We start from the raw sequence: 20,338 nt of genomic DNA, 5'->3' as shown, positions 1-20,338 counted from the left end.
GGGTGGCAATCCCCCGCCAGAATTAAACATCACAAGCCAGGCAGCGGGGGGAGGTGGGACAAAGCTCACTAAAACTCTGTCCTAACCGAGTCACAAGACCACACACCCTAAAGACACGGCAGGAGATCAATCCTCCATTTAAGGTATATCAACTCGAGCTCAGTGACCCAGGAAACGAGGCAAAGGGAACCCAGCAACACCCAGGGACTGAGTGTGTAAAACACCACCCACCCCCATCCTTTTTACCCTTGAGCAAAAGGGCAAGGGGAAAATCAGAATGACTTTGGCCAAACCTTGTGAAAGGCTCTCCCCCCATACACAGGGGAAACGGCAACTCTTCAGATTAATTTCAGCAAAGGCCGCACTTTCTAATGACAGGTTTCAGAGTAGCAGCCGTGTTAGTCTGTATCCGCAAAAAGAACAGGAGTACTTGTGGCACCTTAGAGACTAACAAATTTATTTGAGCATAAGCTTTTGTGGGCTACAGCCCACTTCATCTAATGGCTATCCCTGGAGGAACGATCTCCACATGGCTCATGAGAACGGAGGGGGAGAAGGGGGGAACCTATAAAAAAAAAGAAGGATCATGGTCCAGCAGTTGGCACAGAAGACCGGTACGCAAGCAAAATCTGATTCTGCTCTGACTCAAACAGGTTAAAGGAGATACAGCAATATAAACTAGGGGCAATGGGGGTCAGAATCAGACCAGTACATTAGCTCTTAGCTCGCATTAGCACTCCTTGAGCTGGGAATTACAGCTCCAGCTTGAAGCATAGATATACTTGTAAGCTCCTGGCAATCTCAAACTAAAGGGATAAAGCATCCAATCGTTGAAGGAACCCTGTACCCCTTCCTAAGGGAGGTGGACCTACATGAAACCTCCAACCATCCCCCTCATCTCCCCTCACCTTGGCTGTTTTGGAAGATGCACCACAGTGCTGGGAAGCAGGTAGTATTTATAAATGTGCATCAGCCAGCCCCCCCTGGGCGACCCGGGAGGGTTAACACAAGGTGGATTGCATGTAATTGTACCGTGCCTGCGTCGCCCCATGAGTTCTCGGCCTCTCTGAACACAGGAGCTGCAGCTGTTGCTCATACCCAATAATAAACAAGTCAAAAGGACAGAGTGTGACTTGACTTCCCAAATAGCCCTCACAACTGTCCCTGCTTTCACACCCGAATTTACCTTTGTCCCAGCCCCGAGCCCACTTCTCAGGCATGTTAATTAACGGAGGGCAGAGTTCCGAGCTGTAAAAATGTAACTGACAATGGAGAAATCAGCAACACCAGCTTTGCTCCTTCCCCTTCCCCCTCCCACTCGGTGCAAGCCCCGCATTTTAGAGTTTATTGAAGGTTACATTTGAGTCTGACCTCAGAGTAATCCCACTGAAAACTATGGAGTGATGCTGGCACAACCAAGATCAGGATCCAGCCCTAACGGGGCACCCCCTAGGCCTGGATACTCAACGGTGGGGTTGAGAGCTGCCACAAGGCTCCGACTATCAGGTGCCAACTCAATCACTAGCAAGCCAAGAGATTCTGGCCCAAGCAGCTGTGTCTGATTATCAGCACTGTCGCTTAGCTTCCTTGAGGAGTGTATGGGGAGAAAAGGCTTGGGGCGTGAAGGGACGGATCCTACGAAAGGGACAATCCAGAGGAGCAGAAGGGCACAGCTTGGAGTCCTGAAAGACAAAGGAGAAGGGCCTTTGCACGGAGGAGATGGATCAGGCCGCTGTGTCCTGAACCTGTTTCAGACACGGAAAGAGGTGAGGTGACAGGGCTCTATTTCCCACATTAGTGGCTATTAAATAGATTTAGTGGCTTGGAGAAATATCTGGCAATTCGACTGACCCAGGGTGGCTCACATCATTCTCCCCACGTCCCTCTGGCCTGAGCTAGAGCTCTGCAGGACAATAGCATGGAACAGCTCCCTCCGCACTAGGTTACACAACTCTGCGGTCCCAATTCATTGGGCATCTTCTGGGAGCTTCACCCCATGGATAGGGTGTGGGTCTCCTCTCACCGGCCCCCCCAGTCACTCCATGCTGAAACCAAACCTCACCCATCATCTTCCCTCAAAGGACCGCGGAAAGTAGCCTTCATGCTAGGAGGAAATGCTCTAAAGCTAGTGCTGTTCTCAGCAATTCAGGAAGCTAGAGGAATCTCTTCCCATTCCCTCCCACCTTTCCAAAAAGTCCCCTCTCTGTTCTCTGGCTGTAAACATGTCTTTCCAGTCAGGGGAGGGGAGCATATCTGTTCCTTTTGCCTCCCTCCTCCTCCCCACCCCACCCTCTGGCTTGCCTGTGGTTTTGCATTATCATCTGCTAATATTACAACACACTGTTTACCTCAGTCTTGCTGCAGCTTTGAGGCCTTTCTGAGAGCTCCCACCAGGCTGCTAGGGAATCTGACAAATCAGTCAGGTGACTGGCTGCTCTGATTCCAGCCAGCACCAACGAGGCACCCTGCTCTCAGAAATACAAAGGATGAATCAGCAATTCCCTCCTCAAGCGAAAACTCACCCACATTAAACACTTGATTGGCTTATTTTTCCACCACGGATGGCACAAGTGCTGGAAGTACTATCTATGGAACTAGCCCCACATACAATGTGAAGCCAGCCTGGTCAGTTTCACTTTCTGTTTCTGCTAAGTTTCCCTTCCTGGTTCTCATGCAACAACTGCACAGTTGTGCTTAGCTTTCAACCCTCTCGAGGGCTATTTAAATCCAAAACAGAGCTACCCACATATCACAGTGATGGAGGAGGACGATAGATTAGATTAGATGCATGCAGTACAATAAAATCTTCGTGTAGGTATCCTGAAATATGCTGGGATTTCTCCCTTTAACATACATGACTACCTATAACTTCAGTTTCAGGATTCTTTATTTCTGAAGTAAATTTTCAACAATAAAAATGGGGAGACACTTAATCTGCATGAAACATTAGTGACCCTGGGTCTTGGGATTTATCTATACAAGAAAGTTGTATGAACTTAAACAGATTAGACTGTAAACTCTTTGGGGCCGGGGCTTTTGTTCCGTGTCTGTGCAGGACCTAGAACAGTGGGGGCTGGATCCCAGACTCAGGTTCCCAGCTGCTCCCACAATATACAAAATAATAATTCAGTTCAATTGGTCACACCCGTGTGAATATTCTTATTCCAATAAAAAAGTGGCATTTTTCAGTTTTGCTTACATCGACTGGGAACAGGCTAAGCCACTCTTAAACCAAAACAAGACCATCAACAATGGCATTCACACCAGTTTAATTATATTAGTTTAAAAAACGATTTAAGTTAAACCAGTGCAATGTTCCCATGTAGACAAGACCCAAGACAAGGAACATTTGAAAGGCATGGATAGAGAGATGCAAAGAAATGCAATGAAATCCATTTCATGAGCATTTCCATTAGGTTTGAGCCCACCTTTTTTCTTCTATTGGACACACTACCCAGGCAAAGTCTCTTTAAATCCTGGGCGTCCACATTCTGTTCTCCATTACAACCGTGGGACCACAGCAATGTCCGTAGGAACTGCACTAGCACTGCATTTGGCTCTAAGTTGTTCGGATTTCTTAAGTACCGTATCATAAGCCGGTTCGTTTATAAGCCCGCCCCCCAACCCCAAGATGGCTAAGTAAAAATGGCAAATTTTTATGACCCATTCATAAGCCGACCCTAAAATTCAGGGGTCGGTAAACGTTGGTTCCCAGGCCATCAGGATAAGCCGCTAGCGGGCCGAGAAGGTTTGTTTACCTCGAGCGTCTGCAGGCACGGAGGTAAACCTAAGTAAACAAAGTGTCCTGGCCTGCCAGCGGCTTACCCTGACGGGCCAGGACAGCAACTGGTGGGGAAATATTTGGGGAGGGAAGAAGCTGGGGGTCAGGGGAGTAACCTCTGTGACCAACCCCAACATGACCCCACCCCTAACCTGGAACCTCCCCACATGACCCCTCCCCATGTAGCCCCTCCCTGTCCCACCCCTAGCCCGGGACTTCCACACTCTCCCCATCCCATCCCTTCCCACCTTAGCTGGGGTGGGCCAGAGGAGGATGTCTCTGGCTTGGCTGCAACGTGCTCCGGCAAGCGGGGCCAAGCGGCGCGGCCGCAGCCTGCCAGCCCCGAAGCTGCAGCTGCTTCGGAGGCTGGGGGGAGAGCAGCATGGCCAGAAGAGGAGAGACTCTGGCCCCGCCTCTTCCCTTCTGGCTCTTCTGCCTCTCCTTGCCCCCTCTGTTGGGGGAGGGGGCTGTGTCCCACCTCTCCCCCCTCTATACCCGTTCATAAGTCGACCCCTACTCTGATGTTTCCCTTTTTTACTTAAAAAAAAAAAAAAAAAAAAAATGCGGCTTATGAACAAGTATATATGGTATATATTTTAAATAAAAGCTTTAAAAAAAAGGCAAAACCACCACAAATGACTGAATTATTACCCCAAGTGTTTTGCTTCTAAAATTAAAGCAAAATAAAAATAAAATCACTCCGAAGCCTCGTGCCAAGTTTGCCACACCATTTAAGTCCATAAAAGCAAGGCTTTATACTACATAACCTAAGTGAGAGCCTAAGCATATCCAATAACCCCCAAAAACCTGCTGGATTTTGCCCTTGTTAATAATATATGATGAAAGCTGATAATACCTAATCAACAATAATAATAATACCTCGAGAGTAACGCTTAGCCAAGAGCCTCAAGTCACTGTAAAAGTAGTAATGAAATCTCACATGTTCCCTGGGATGCAGTTAAATATGATCATCCTTATTTAGGTGGTATTAGTATCCCACTTAGGAAAAACGGAGGCACAGACAGAACAGAGAAGGAGCAGCCCCTGCAGTTAACCTACCCAGCCAATGAAGGCCTCCCCAAAATATATTTCAAGGGTGGACTATGGTCTAGATTCACATATTTTTAAAATCAGAAGGCATTTGTGATCATCTAATCTGACCTCCGGTATAACACAGGCCACAGAATTACACTTCTGTATCACAGACTCATAGACTTTAAGATCAGAAGGGACCATCATGATCATCTACTCTGAACTCCTGCACATCACAGGCCACAGAACCTCACCCACTTGCTCCTGAAGTAGACCCATAATCTCTGGCTGACTTCAAGAACTTGTGTCTGACTAAATCTTATCTTCCAGGAAAGCATCCAGTCTGGATCTGAAGACACCAAGAATGGAGAATCACCACCACCGTTAAAAATGCATGCCTTATTTCTAATGGTCTAGTAGTTAGAGCAAGTTAATGACAGAATCCGGAAAAGAATCTAGGAGTCAATTCAGCACCTGTGGCCAGTGCTAAATTCACTTAAACTTTTCTGAAGTTACATTCTATTGAAGTTCTTGTACTGTCCTCATCACCATAATACGAGCGCTTCCCAGACATGCACTGAGCAATATGACTAACATCTGTCACATGTGGTTCTTTCTCTCTCTCTCTTCCTCTATTCACAGGGAAATTGTGTGGCATTTTTCTTTCTTTATAATGTACTATCTATAGGTACATTACTTGTTTACATCAGCAAAAGCAATGTTGAAATTTCAAAGCAAAAATTTCAAAGAAGTTTGTAAAGAACTTTGGCATTTTTCAGGGTGATGGGCACTATATAAACATGAGATATCATTGCTATGGGGCAGTCAGCAGATGGCAATGTAAAACTGTGTAACAAGGGGGCGGGGTTCTTAGTGTGGGAGTAGTGCCTTTGAAGATATGCTATATTTGTACTAGCTTTTTGAGTCAGGTTACCTGGAGGGAGCTGTGGCAAACAGCAAGAAGGACTGGTCTCTGCCTTGATCTCTCTCTTTCTAGAGTTAAATCTCAGTGCAGGGTTGCTTCTGGAGAACAGGACACAGGTGTTTGATCTGAGATTTCTAAAAGAAGGGATTGCCTGTATGCCATTTGTGACCACCTGGGTTCCCAGACTAGTGTGTCTCTGTGTAAATAAACAAGTCACACTATGAAAACGCCCTGTCTCAGTCTCACTGATTTCTCCTCCAATAGGAAACCTGCAAAGCCTCAAAATCTGTCAGAAGGCAGAGGCATGACATTATTATAAATCACAGGGGATCTTCCGGGGATCTTGCTGAGGAAGATACGTGGAGAAAAAAAAGTTAACTCATACTTCTTGTCACTGTGATACATCAGGGGAAAAAATCCCTTTGTCTTCCAGCATGTTAAAGCCCAAACTTCTCTTTCTGCACTTCAGAAAGCATTTCCTGCTATTAAAGTAAGAACAGTAAATTTGGACTCTCTAACATGGCCCCCTCCAGCTTTCATCTTCCTCTCAGTCACTACATGACTCACCAGAAACCTTTCCTGGGAAACAGCCATCAGCCAACTGGGAAGCGGGACGAGGCAGTGAGAATTGCCTTCTGGTGATTTCCAAAAGTGGGAAGACATGCTAACAAGCTTCTCCATGTAACACAATCCTAACCTAGAAGGTGCTAGTATGGTTGGGGTACCATGGTTTCCCATGCTGGCATAGACTCCTGCAGGCATCAGTTGCCTTCCAGAGGCTGGTGCGCCATTCAGAGAGGCCTCAACTGTAAAAGAGCCATCTTTTGTTGTCACCATGGGGAAATGCAGTCTCCATATTCATCCAGTCTTGGGCTTCCACTGAAACCATGTTGTTTCCCCCAACATGACACCAGGCTTAAGCTATGACCTGAGTGGATTGTCCATACCTGGTGCAAGAGGAATCCAGTTGCTCATGCAATCCTAAATTCTCTCCTCCCCCCCTCCCACCGCATACCGTGCTTTACCAATATCAACCATGAGTACAGGGACAATTGCGTTGTCTGATTACACCATCCACAGCTTCAAGAGCTGGTACCCTGGCACGTCTGCTTGCCTGTTGCATAGCCCAGCAGCGATGCAGTGCTACGTTAGATGTGCGCCGAGCCTCAACCCATGCACTCTTGTACAATACTGTAAAATGCTGAGTAGATCAGCTTCTGCAGCTTATAAAGTTCCTTGTAAATTTCCGAAAGCAAAGGGGCTGCCATGGTGCCGTAGGACAGGAAACGGTGACCGTGAGCCAGCATGAATCAGACCCAGGAAAACACAATCCCATGCTTTCTCCAGCCGGCCTTGTCTTTTTGCACTGGGGAGTGCTACAAAGAGAGGCATCCTGCCCTGGAAAATCACAGTTCCTGACACCTTGCCAGACTTGGAATAATGGAGTAACCAGTATCATTGACAGGCAGCATAGGCTAGTGGCTAGGGCACCGAACTGGAACTCAGGAGAGCTAGGTTCTACTCCCAACTCTGCCACTAACCTGCTGTCTGATCTCCGGCAGGTCACTTCCCCTCTGTTTCCTCTCCCACCCTTTTCCCTCTAGGTGCTGCCACAATAAATATGTGTAACAATAACAAACATTACAATAGATCTCTGCCCCCTGGTTACGGCTAGATCAGCCCGCCCAGAGAGAATTTATCCTTGGGGCTCACATACCCATGGCAAGGAAGCATCTGCATTAAGCATAGGCCAGGATACCCCAGAGTCTTCACTCCCACTGCCATGACTTACAATTGCCCACATTCTCTCCTACCAGTATAATTCAGATCCTCCTCAGGATCAATTCCAGCAAGTGCCCTCCACAGACTTCTTTCTGCCAGCTGGTGCTGCCTCCTTTCTTGAGTATGAGAAAGCATTATTGGTTAAGTGAGAAATCAAAGGGATGGATGTGCCAGTCCCTGACGCCTCCTGTCTGGGAAACACACTTACCCAGGACAGGGGGGTTGTTAAAGACTAAGGACTTGGCCCTTTAAAATCAATGGGAGTTTTGCTATTGATTTCTGTAGGAGCAGCCAGCCATAGGTTCTCGAGGGGGAATTTCTGTGGAAACCTTTTGATGAATTATCAGCAGCATGTTGCAGGGTATCAAAAGCCTGAGAGCTAAGTCAAGTCTAAGAGGCCAAAAAAATTACTGGTGCAGCACACAAGAGCTCCAGTTGGATTGGTCCTGACTACCTGAGAGGTCGTCTCTCTCTGGAACCCCCACTGCCCAGAATGGCTACACCCCCATCAGAACAATGAAACGATTGACCAACAGGCAAAGGCTCATGAATGCAGGAGATGGAACTTTCACAAGAGATTGACCTAGACTGTGGAACTCACTGCCTCAAGAGACTGTCTCATTCCTTGCGCTCCCCTATCTGTCTGTCTGTACCCACCTGTCGTCTCTTGCCTTACACTTTGATTGTAAGCTCTTTGAGGCAGGGACCATCTTCTTGTTGCATCTGTACAGCGCCTAGTATAACTGGGTCCTGAGCAAGGACTCCAGCTCCTAGGTACTACCACAGTACATAGATAATAAAGAACAACAATGAGATTAGACACAGGCCTCACCGTGCTCAGAACTAAATGCAAAGCTTAAGACTCAGTTTCCTCTCAATAATCTCATGCACACACACACACACACACACACACAAAGACAGACACGCAACGCAACCCAACCACATGAACACGCAACACACCCACTTGCAGACACACAATTAATCATTTCTCCTACAGGCCAGGAGGGAAGAAGGAAGATTTCAGTGCTATTTCTAAACACACTTGGAGAGCGCTCAAATTCTATCCAAATGTTGGCCATATAAGCAACTAGACAGATCAAAATCTGGATTGTCAGTGTTGCTGAAGGAAATCTATATGGAGAAGGAAGTCAGACTCACCCTAGTTTTCTGTGTTTAATGGAGGCCTTTGGCCTTCAGCTAATCTCAGTGGGAGATTTACAAATATGCTGTATCTATGGACAGAAACAGGAAGAAAGTGACCAAGAGCTAGCAACACAGACACTGATGGAAAGGGGGAGCTGGATCGCCCTGAGATGGAATCAGTTTGGTGGGTGTCAGTCCAGTGCCTTCCGGGCCCCATCCCAATTCTATTCCAAATAGGTTCCTTTATTGCCCTCCTCACGGCAGTGCGTGAACGCCTTCCAGCAGTGCATTAAATGACATGACTAACAGGTGTGGTTCATTCGCTCTCTCATCCTTATCCAAGGGGGAGAACTGTGCCTGGAATGGAGAGTTTTGTTTTTGGGGGGCTGGCTTTTTTAAACGTCCGCACTGCTTTGTGTTTATGCCAGAGAAGGCAGGTTGAAGAAACACACCTTGCAGAGGGAGGGAAAGATAGTGAGGTCTGTGACCATTCTTTGTTCCTGTGGGAGTTCGTTCCACCCCTGTACCTGGCCTCGTCAGCAGGGAAAACAACCAAACAGGCCATGGAGAACTACTTGCTAGGGGCCCCCTTAAAAGCCAGTTGATGCATCATGATGGAGAAGCTTGCCCTGCCACGGCTCGGGCCGTACTCTGAACTAGAAGCGGTTATTCTCCAGGGCAGTCATTCTAGCAACTTTCACTAGGACTAAATTAGATTACAAGGAATAAGAGATCACATCACAGTCTGCAGTTCACCACCTAGGTTCCTCTCCAGAACCTGCCTCCCTGTCGGCTACAGGTGCTGAGAGACTCTATAAACCTCAGCTAATCATGTCATTAAAGCAATAACCAAACCCCGGGGAAAGCCAGGCTGAGCCAGCGCTCCAGAGATCCGCATCTTAACTGCAAGAGCAGCCCCGGCACCACTCACAGCCCAGGGCTGGCATCACACTATATGACTCAACGAGCCCGGCCAAGGCACAACACTGCACAGAGCTTCCCAGCACACCACACAGAGTCATGCCACGAGACACGAGGCCAACCAACACACCTCCATGACATGAGAGCGCCGGGTTTCCCAGGCTAAGCCCCAGTTTGGTAGTTCCTGGCAGGTGGGGAAAGGTTGCCGGGGAAACAGAAGGGCATTTACAGGAGTGGCCCTTCAACCCCTTTCCCCAGTGTGGCGCTGGGGAAGTCCCTTGCATTGCCTCCACAGCCTCTCTGTGTTAAATTATACAATAGGTTTTGCTACTGCTGCAGGTCAGGCTTTACCATTACATCCTCCTAGCACTGTGGCTGACCCCGCACCCCCAAACACACACAATGACTAATCACTTCAGTTCCTAGGAAATGCAGGGCTCTCTCTTCCCTTTCCAGACAGCGTTGCAGAGAGTTTGCTGTCTCCCCAGGCCGGCTTTGCAAACCTCATTGCAGGGTGGGAGGCGGAGCCTGATTTCAATCGCTGGGACATGTGTGCAGCGGACCTGCTGCTCTGGATCGAAAAACGGAGGCTTCAAACAAAGCACCCGGAAACTGGACTCATGCTGTCCCACCGAGCCACACCTTGGTGTAATTTCCTACTGATAAGGGCAAACCCTGGAATCAGGCGAGCCCAGTGTCCCTTTGAAAACATCCCTGACCGCCTCTGCAAAAACCCCGGATGTTAGAGTGTGTACTTTGCAGTTATGTGTCTATAGACACACAAGCTGACCTGCTACCCTTTTGCTCACCCTCCCACAAGGCGACCGGCCCACAGCACACACACTGATCACTAATACAGCAGGAGCCTCTAGAGCAAGGGCGAGCAAACTTTTTGGCCTGAGGGCCACATCGGGTTTCCGAAATTGTATGGAGAGCCGGTTAAGGGAGACTGTGCCTCCCCAAACAGCCAGGCATGGCCCGGCCCCTGCCCCCTATCCGACCCCGCTTCTCACCCCCTGATGGCCCCCCCAGGACTCCTGCCCCATCCAACCCCCCCTGTTCCCTGTCCCCTGACAGCCCCCTCCAGGACCTCTGCCCCATCCACCCCCCCCCGTCCCTGACCCCCCACCCGACTGCCCCACCACCACCCTATCCAACCCCTCCTCTCATTACTGACTGCCCCCCAGGGCCCCTGCCCCATCCAACCACCCCTTCTCCCTGACCACCCCTGGAACCCCTGCCCCTGACTGCCCCCCGCTGCCCCATCCAACCCCCCCACTTCTTGACTGCCCTCCCAGGACCCCGCCCCCATTTAACCTCCCTGTTCCCCACCCTCTGACCACCCTGACCCTATCCACACCCCTGCCCCCTGACCACCCCCCCGAACTCTTCTGCCCTCTATCCAACCCCCCCGCTCCCTGCCCCCTTACCGCGCTGCCAGGAGCATCGGTAGCTGGCGGCACTACAGCCGCACCACCCACAGCACCAGGACAGGCAGTCGCGCCGCCCGGTTGGAGTCAGCCACGCCACCGCGCAGCACAGAGCACCGGGTCAGGCCGCAGCTCTGCAGCTGCGCTGCCCGGCAAGAGCTCGCCGCCCCACCGTCCACAGCATTGCACCGGCGGCGCAGTGAGCTGAGGCTGCGGGGCAGGGGGAACAGCAGGGGAGGGGCTGGGAGCGAGGTTCCCAGGGCAGGAGCTCAGGGGCTGGGCAGGAGGGTCACGCGGGCTGTAGTTTGCCCACCTCTGTTCTACAGAAAGAGCTCAAGCAGCAGTGACAATGTTCAGACACCACAGCGATCATCATGGGATGAACAGAGAGGCAGACCTCTTTGGGGCAGAGAATGTCTTTTCTGTACCACAATCAATTAAATAATAATAGATTAGAATAGATCCGCATGTACATTTATGCGTGCAAATACAGAGGCAGGTATAAATGCAACAAGTTCCTCGAGTACACGCACTAGAGATTGGCGAGCCATTTGTAGTGAACAATCAGACGCATGAATGAACCCAATATGTTGGGGGAAGAGTCAACACGGCTTTTGGTGCGGCATGATTTCCCTTTACAATCTATCAGAATTCTTTGAGGGGGTCAACAACCATGTGGAGGAGGGTGATGAAGTGGATATAGTGTACTTTGACTTCCTGAAAGCCTCTGACAAAGTCCCTCACCAAAGGCTCTTAAGCTAAAAGAGCAGTCATGGGGTAAGAGGGAAGGTCCTTACAGACAGGAAACAAAGAGTAGAAATAAATGGTCAGTTTTCATAGTAGAGCGAGGTAAATAGCAGAGTCCCCAAAGGATCTGTACTGGGACCACTGCTGTTCAACATAATCATAAATGATCCGGAAAAAGTGGTGAACAGTGAGATGACAAAGTGTGCAGATGATAACTATCTTGGGTAATTTTGTAAGTTCAAAAAGCTGACGGCGAAGAGTAGCAAGGGGATCTCACAAAAGAGGGGGACTGGGCAACAAAATGGCAGATAAAATTCAATGTTGATAAATGCAAAGTAATGCACATTGGAAAATACAACCCCAACTATCCATACAAAATGATGGGGTGTAAATTAGCTATTATCACTCAAGAAAGATTTTGGAGTCAATGTGTATAGTTCTCTGAAAACATCTGCTCAATGTGCAGCAGCGGTCAAAAATGCTAACAGAATATTAGGAAAGGGAAAGGAAACCATTAGGAAAGGGATAGATAATAAGACGGAAAATATCACAATGCCTCTATATAAATCCATGGTATGCCCACAGTTTGAATACAGCATGCAGATCTGGTCACCCCATCTCAAAACAGATATATTAGAATTGGAAAAGCACGGAGAATGGCAACAAAAGCGATTAGGTCTATGGGACAACTTCCATACGACAAGAGATTAAAAAGGACTGGGACTCTCCATCTTACAAAAGAGATGACTAAAGGGGGATAGGACAGAGATCTACAGAATCATGAATGGCGTGGAGAAAGTGTTATTTACCCCTTCACAGAACACAAGAACTAGGGGTCATCCAGTGAAATTAACAGGCAGCAGATTTAAAACAAACATAAGGAAATAGTTATTCACACAGCACACGACCTGTGGAACTCATTGCCAGGGGATGTTGTGAAAGCTAAAAGTATAACCGGGTTCAAAAAATAATTAGATATGTTCATGGAGGATAGGTCTATCAATGGCTATTAGCCACAATGGTCGGGGTGCAACCCCATGCTCTGGTTGTCCTTAAACCTGACTGCCTGAAACTGGATGACAGGATGGATCACTCGATAAATTGGCCTGTTCTGTTCATTCCCTCTAAGCATCTGGCACTGGCCACTGTCAGAAGACAGGCTATGGGCTAGATGGACCATTGGTCTGACCCAGTCTCATCATTCTTATCTTCTTAACAATTCATTGCAAGAGCTCCGTCCCTTTTTGCATTTGCAGATTATTCACCAGTAAACATGTTACTGAGCAGCTTGCTAAGGATTGCTCCCTGACTACTGCTTCAAGTACTTGGGATTCATCCTTTGCTTTTGGTGCTGCACGATTGGTCACCTAAATCACATGGCTTCTGCTGTCCAATTGGATTATTCCCAAAACCTAAAGCGCTTTCAACAGTGGCCACTCCATAGCCCTACAAGTATAGGGCACCACTTTCCCTGCTGCCTGCTCTGTGGTTAGCCTGCAGGGATGTCAATCCAGACCCTTTCACCGACATGAACTCTACATATGTACAAATAATCAGTTGACAAATCCCTGAGTGATCCTGCAGTTGGATCCACTCAGCCAGAACCCTAAGCATGGAAGTCCATCCCACATGGATCTGATTGCAGGATCAGGGCCTTAGTAGTCCCGTTCTAATTGTCTTTGAATCTGGGAGACAAATGCTCTGGAAATAAAGCAAGCCACTACTGCTATTTACTAGATCCGCCCACCTAACAGAGAAAGAGAGAGAGTGATGTTTAGGTATAGATCCAGCATTCATAAACAGACGTACAAGGAGAAGCACTAAGCAGGGATCTTTCCACACAGCCCCAGTCCAAGCCCCCACGCATAGGAGCACTGTGGCATGAAGTCAAATAAACATGGCAGAGGGAATTAAAAGGCAAAAAAAAGAAAAAGCTAACCATCTATTCAACTCTCTTCAGTAAAGTCTCCAGGCCCTCACAGAAACAAGAAGCAACCCAAAATCACTGCAAACAATTCAGGGAGAAGCCCCCCCGGTCACATGAAGAATCTGTTGCATTTTAAAAGAAACAATAATAAAAAAACCACATTTTTTTAAAGGGAAATTTCCCCATCATCTGACTTGCTGAGGTTCAGTGGAATCAGGAAACATGCTGGAGGGCTGTTGCAATCCTTCCTGATTTACAATTAATCAATCAGAGGCTGTAGTTGCACCCAATCTGAATCTGGCACAGTGTGTTCTCACTGCTAACAGCGCAAGACTGGAAGCCAGGCATCCCTGCGTTTTATCCCTGACACTAACACAATGCATTGCTTATCGAGTGACCTGCTTCCCTGGGCCCAACTCACGGTTGACCTGTACTTTGTGGAGTCATTTACGCCAACGCACCATGGATGTGAAAACCACACCAAATCAGAAGGGCAACATTTTACATCCACTCTACACTGGTGTAAATGGCAAAGTGCAGAGCAACAGCAAATATGGATTTGCTGCCTCAGTTTCCCCATCAATAAAATGGGGATTAACAACACTTGAAGTCAGTGGGAATCAGTACACGCAAAGGGGCTCACACTAATGGATCCCAAAGCAGGACTGGGGCCTTCTACTTCAGAAGGGGTTGGTGAGTACTAGCTAGCTAAGGTTTGCAACATGTTTTGAAAACATGTTAAAACTGCACACAGATTAAGGCTGACAGTGTATCTTCCTTTGAGTCCGGAAAGTGCCTGCAGCTACCACAATCTAAATAATAACAGTACTGTAATCGCAGTGCTAAGTTATTATTAATAATGCTTTTAAAAAATAGCTCTAATACAGCCCCTTGGGTCTGATTTGTTTTGTGTGTTAAAGGTTCTAATCTTGAAACAGGATCTGCACAGGCTCCACTCACCTCTTCCCAGATACAACTGCAGGATCAGTGCCTCAGATTCTAAACATTAGCTGTAGCATGCAGCACCAAACGCCTACACTCAATCCTTAGATAGTAAATAATAAAGCACAGACCATGTTTGTAGAGTGCTTGAAAAGCAAAAAGCACCGTTGCATCCACACTGCGCCCATTGCGAGCCGGACCCTCAGATGAGCACTAAGTATTTATTCATTATTCAGTCTAAACATCCCACTGCAATCACACACCAACCACCCAGAGAGTTTGCCACCCAATATTTTCCAAACACTTGTCAGTATCAATAACACCAGAAAGCTCCTTCCTGCTGGACTTCTGGTGCCGTTTTCAAGCACAGGGAAGGACTTTCCAAAGTTGATTTCATCTTTAAAGAAAAACCCTGAGCAGTTATTTCCAGAAGGCAAAAGGAACAAGTACAAAACAACCCTGCTGCCTGGCGTTACTGCGAGTAGCGCAGCCCTGCCTGACGCTCGCACAAGCGCTGGCTTCCCACCGTAACAAGTTACATAAGATCCATGAGACTCACTTTTAATCTGCTTTCTGCGCGGCTGCGAAAGCAGACACCCCCCTCTCCATACACACATACCCCCCCTTCCTCCCCCCCCCCCCAGCCATGGGGTCTGCTGGGAAAAGGGGTAACTCCCCCTCCCCCTTTGCTGTGCTCAGCTCCCGGTTCTGGCACCGGGGCCAGAGTGTGCGTGCTCCCGCCCCCATCCCCCCGCGAGGGTGTCCCATCTACCCACTCATGCCTGCCCCTCGGGTGCTGGTACCGGAGTCCAGCCTGCCCCCTCTCCCCCTGAGCGGCTACAGACCCCTGCCACCACCACCCCGGGCAGGGAGCCCACTGCCCGCTCGCCCCCAGCCGGTTCTGGGTCCGCCGCTAGCTCCAGGGCCGCTCTCCGGCCACGCACCCTGCCCCACTCGGGGGGGGACCCCAGCGTCCCCCCAACCCCCTCTTTGCCCCAGCTGCGTTCGCCCCCCACCCCCCGGGCTGCTTTGCAGGCAGGGGCCGGCTCCTGCAGCCGCCCCCGCCCCGCGCACTTACCCTCCCGTGAAGGTCAGCGCCCGCCGCGGACTTTCCCCAACTTGCTCCAAGTCCCGGCGGCCCCACGCGCCCGGCCGGACACCCGGCCGCTCCCCGGGGGGGCCGCTCCAGCCGCTGCCGCCCGCCCTACCCGCGCTGCGCCTCCGGCCGGGCTCGTCACCCCTGGGACCCCGGGCGGGCAGGCAGCGCTCCCCCCTCCCGCTGTCAGGCACCTTCTCGCCCGCTTCCTCGCGGCACCCAAAAGAGGGCAGCACTCCCCGGGCGCGCGCCGCCGCGGGGCATGCCGGGGCTTGTAGTTCCCCGGGGCCGCTGAGAGCCCCTTCCAGAGCCACCCGGTGCCCATTGCATGATGGGACTTGTAGTTTTGTCCTTGTTCCCTGGGGTTTTTTTTCCTCCCACCTGCCAGCATAGAAGTTGTTAATTATTTATTTCATTCCCCCCCACCCCACACACACACACACATAACTTTTCTTTTAAATTTTTCATTTTTACTCTATTTTCCCCCCAGATTGATTTTCACAGGGAAAGTTTTAAGAGGTATTTAGGCCTCTTTTTGTTCAGGGTTTGTACAGCGCCGAGCACAGTGGCGGTCCAGATCTGAGACAGGGGCTTCTAGGTGCTACTGCAATACAAAATAAAATAATAATAATTAATAATAATTAATAATTAATCATAATAAATAGAGATGAGACAAACAGGGAAATACATCCAGGACATTTCTTCACACCGGGGTCTGGTCTCCACTACAGCCCTGTTTTGTTATAACTACATCGCTTGGGGTGTGAAAAATTCACACCTCTGAGCGATGTAGTTATACCGACCTAAGCGCTATGTCAGCGGGAGAGCTTCTCCTGTCGCCAGAGGCAGATTAAGATTTATTGGGGCCCTTGGCACAAAGAACATTTGGGCTCCTCACACCTTGGGGGCCCAGGGGTGCCAGAGGCAGGGAGGCCAGTGGGCTATGGCTCCCCACACTTTTAAAAGCAGGAGGGCCATGCCTGTCCACTTTCTAACATGGCTAGTAGCCTCAGGCAGGTGCAGCGCAGCGGCAGCATGGGCGTAGTTTGCGGGGGAAAGAGGCATCGCCCCCCAAAGCTGCAAGCCTCAGGCCAGAGGCAACAGGAGGAATGGTGCCGTACATGCTTGCTGCCTCGGGCACAAAGCCCAGGCAGCAGCGGGGGCAGCCTGTCACTGGGAGCAGGAGGGACCTGGTGCGGGGCAGCCTGACAGCGGGAGGCCAGGAGCTGGATGCAGACACTGAGCGAGCCCGGGCAGAGTGCGGTGGTTGCGAAGGCCAGGCCAGTAGCAGCGGGAACTGTCCTGGAAAAGCCCTCCCTGCCCAGCTCCTTGCTGCCTGTGACCTTCCCAGGACTCCCCACTGCCTCCTAGTCAGGGCAGGGCTTCCTCTCCCCGCAGAGCATGTCTGCAGGCCCCGGGGAGACGTCAAGAGGCCAGAGAGGAGCCCCCGCCCTTGGGTCCCACCAGCAGCGTCATGCCTTGGGGGGGCAGAGACACAGGCTGGCGGCTGCTTTTGGGCACCCCAGCCCCGGTCCAGGACAGGTTTAGGGTCCAGAGCTCCCCACAGCAGCCTAAGCTCCCTGGGCATCTCCTACCACTGCCCGTCTCTGGCTTCTGGCCTAGCCAGGAGGGGAAGAGGAGGAGCAGGGGCGGGGCCTCAATGGAAAAGAAGGAGCAGGGAGCGGGGCCGCAGTGGAAGAGGAGGAGCAGGGGGCGGGGCCACAGTTGCGGCACCGGCGTCCCCCCACTTCTACCCAGGTTCCAGCACTCCTGCGGGGGCTCCAAAATTGGCCGGGGCCCGTGCGTTAATCCACCACTGCCTGTCACATAGCTACTGCCTCTCAGGAAGGTGGATTAACTAAACTGATGGGAAAGTCTTCATTAAAGTGTTACAGCAGCATTTTAAGTTTAGACATGCCCTGGGCCCGGTTTTTAAACGTGTCAAGCACACCTCACAAGTCAATGGGGGCTGCACATGCTCAGCACCTCTGCAAATCAGACCTAAACAGCCAGCTTTCCAAAAGCGCTCACCTCCCATTTAGGCCTCTCACGAGAAGTCGTCAGAGCTTCAAAAATGCTCTCATTAGCTCCCATTGTTCTCGCGGGGTGGGAGCAGGGCCGCCCAGAGGGGGGGCATGTGGGGCAATTTGCCCCAGGCCTCACAGGGGCCCCCACGAGAATATAGTATTCTATAGTATTGCAACTTTTTTTATGGACGGGGCCCCCAAAATTGCTTTGCCCCAGGCCCCCTGAATCCTCTGGGCAGCCTTGGGTGGGAGGAGTCTCTGTTGTTCTCAGTGACCGCTGCTGAGCCCTTTTGCAAGTCTGAGGACAGGTCTACACTTAAAAAGCTGCACCGATGCAGTGCACCGCTGTAGTGCTTAAGTGACGCTGCTCCAGAAACTCCTGTCGGCGTAGTTAATCCACCTCCGTGAGAGGCAGTTGCTGTGTCAGTGGGAGATGCTCTCCCGCCAGCATAGGCCTGGCTACACCAGGGGTTAGGTCAGTTAAACTACGTCACTCCGGGGTGTGGATTTTTCACACCCCGGGCAACATAGTTATATCGATATCGGTCTGTAGTGTAGCCCTGGCTGGAGTATTTTTATGAGGTGTCTAAATGAGTGCTGGGCTCTTTTGAATCATTTCCCTGCCACTGCAGAGCCTCGGGCACTGGTGCACCTGAGTCCCTCCTGTTCCCTGCCTGCGACACATAATAGTCTAGTCTCCTGTGGTCTAATTTCAGTGGGTGGGCCTAGTGGGTGGGTGGTGTTGGTGGCCTACGGCAGGGGTTCTCAAACTGTGGGTCGGGACCCCATTTTTATGGGATCGCCAAGGCTGGTGTTGGCCCTGGGCCCCAGCAAGTCACGAGCCCAAGCTCCACTGCCCAGGGCTAAGGTTACATGCCCCCTGCCCAGAGCAGAAGCCCTTGGGCTTCAGCTTTGTCCCCCCCCCCCCCCCCATACCTGGGATGGTGGGGCTCAGGCGGACTTGGTCTTTGGTCCCTGCTCCTGGGGTCATGTCATAATCTTGTTGTCACAAGGGGGTGGGGGGGTCACGATGCAATGAAATTTGAGCACTGCTAGCCTAGGATCACCAACTAGCAAGTGTGACAAATTGGGAGGGGAGTAATATGGTCCTATATAAGACAAAATACCTAATATCGGGGCATCTGGTCACCCTATGGTGGCCTGTGCTATACAGGAGGTCAGACTACATGAGCTGATAGTTCCTTCCCAGCCTTTTGATTCTTTGACTATAAAAGCTGGTCTATAGTGTGTGGTTGGCCTGCGGAACCCCATGCCACAGGAGGTAATAGAGTCAAATACCAGTGGTTAGATTTTTTGTAAAGGATGGGATACTTTTATGACCAATATTAATGTCTGTCATTATGCAGATAAGATCCCATGTAAACTGATCACTGCAGGGAGCTGGAAGGAAGTTCCCCCTCCCACGTGTAACCCTGCCCAAGAGCAGTGTGGGAGAGTTCCCCATCATGTGACGCATCAGGTGTTGGATTTAGCAGGAAGCGGGAGACTGGGTTTTATGAACTGGTCACCTGATCCAGTTTGTGTCATACCCCAGTGCATGCCGGTGAAATTAAAGGCATTTTTGTCTTCTCTTTCCCCTAAATATCGCTGTGACTATAGGGCCAGATCTCACTGCAACTGTCTGCAGCTATCCTGCTGCTTCACCAAGTTGGTATTGCAGTCTTTGCTGTAGGGGTTATTTCTGATCACCCACTAGGTTGTATGCAGTGTTGTTGTAACCCTGTTGGGCCCAGGATATTACAGTGACGGGGTGTGGGGGGGTATTTTTTACTCTCTCATCAATAGAAGTTGGTCTAATAAAATATATGACCTCACCCACCTTGTCACCCTTTCCACTAGATTATCAGTTAGACCGCTAGATGGCAATATAGCAGCACTGATATCACCTTACATAAGGCATCGCCTACAGTTACCGCCTTCTCTATTTGTCTTATAGGACAAAAATCTGGACATTGCAACATCTAGATGTGGGGTTGCATGTTGGGATAGATTCCAATACCTCCAAACTTTGGGGCAGTTTGAATCCAGAGTCAAGTCATGAAGCTCTGCCCGCTCTGCTCCCCAATTATTTGCAAATACACATGAATGATTCATGAAAAATTCATGCACGCATGCAAATATTTGGGCACACTTAGTGAATTGTTCAGGAACAGTTTGTGAACAGCTTTGAGCAGGGGGTTGGACTAGATGACCTCCTCAGGTCCCTTCCAACCCTGATATTCTATGATTTTATGTGATCATTCCTGTGTATTTGTGAAAAAGCCACAGACACTCCCATAGGCTAGTGAACAATCAGCGACTGCTCAGGGGTTCGAGGATGCTGTGCAAGCTGTTTGCAGGGCAATTCTGCATTGAGGTCCCGATTCTGCTATGGATTTAAGCACATGCTTGAACATGGACCTCAATGGGACTTTAGCATGTGCTTAAATGCTTTGCTGTTTGGGGGGCCTTAAAGCAATTCTGTGGGTCATACTGCTGCCTCAGTGAAGTGATCATTTATCTGTGATAGCAGAGCAAAGGTTGCTGTACTCTTCCCTAGCCTCCTGATGAGAAGCTGGCAGCAG

General features: G+C 50.0%; 1 protein-coding gene across 2 annotated transcripts in view; it reads right to left on the bottom strand.

Moving 5' to 3' along the window:
- The window catches only part of TFEB (transcription factor EB), a 55,476-nt gene extending 39,544 nt beyond the window's left edge, over nt 1-15,932 (bottom strand). For both annotated transcript variants that reach the window (XM_054026188.1, XM_054026189.1), the window contains exon 1: nt 15,709-15,932. The gene's annotated coding sequence lies outside the window, so the exon portion shown is untranslated. The remainder of the gene's footprint in view (nt 1-15,708) is intronic.
- Nucleotides 15,933-20,338: the final 4,406 nt, after the last annotated feature.

The sequence above is a fragment of the Malaclemys terrapin genome, chromosome 4, assembly GCF_027887155.1.
Source record: "Malaclemys terrapin pileata isolate rMalTer1 chromosome 4, rMalTer1.hap1, whole genome shotgun sequence".
Taxonomy (NCBI): domain Eukaryota; kingdom Metazoa; phylum Chordata; order Testudines; family Emydidae; genus Malaclemys; species Malaclemys terrapin.
This window is presented reverse-complemented; position numbering and strand designations above follow the sequence as displayed.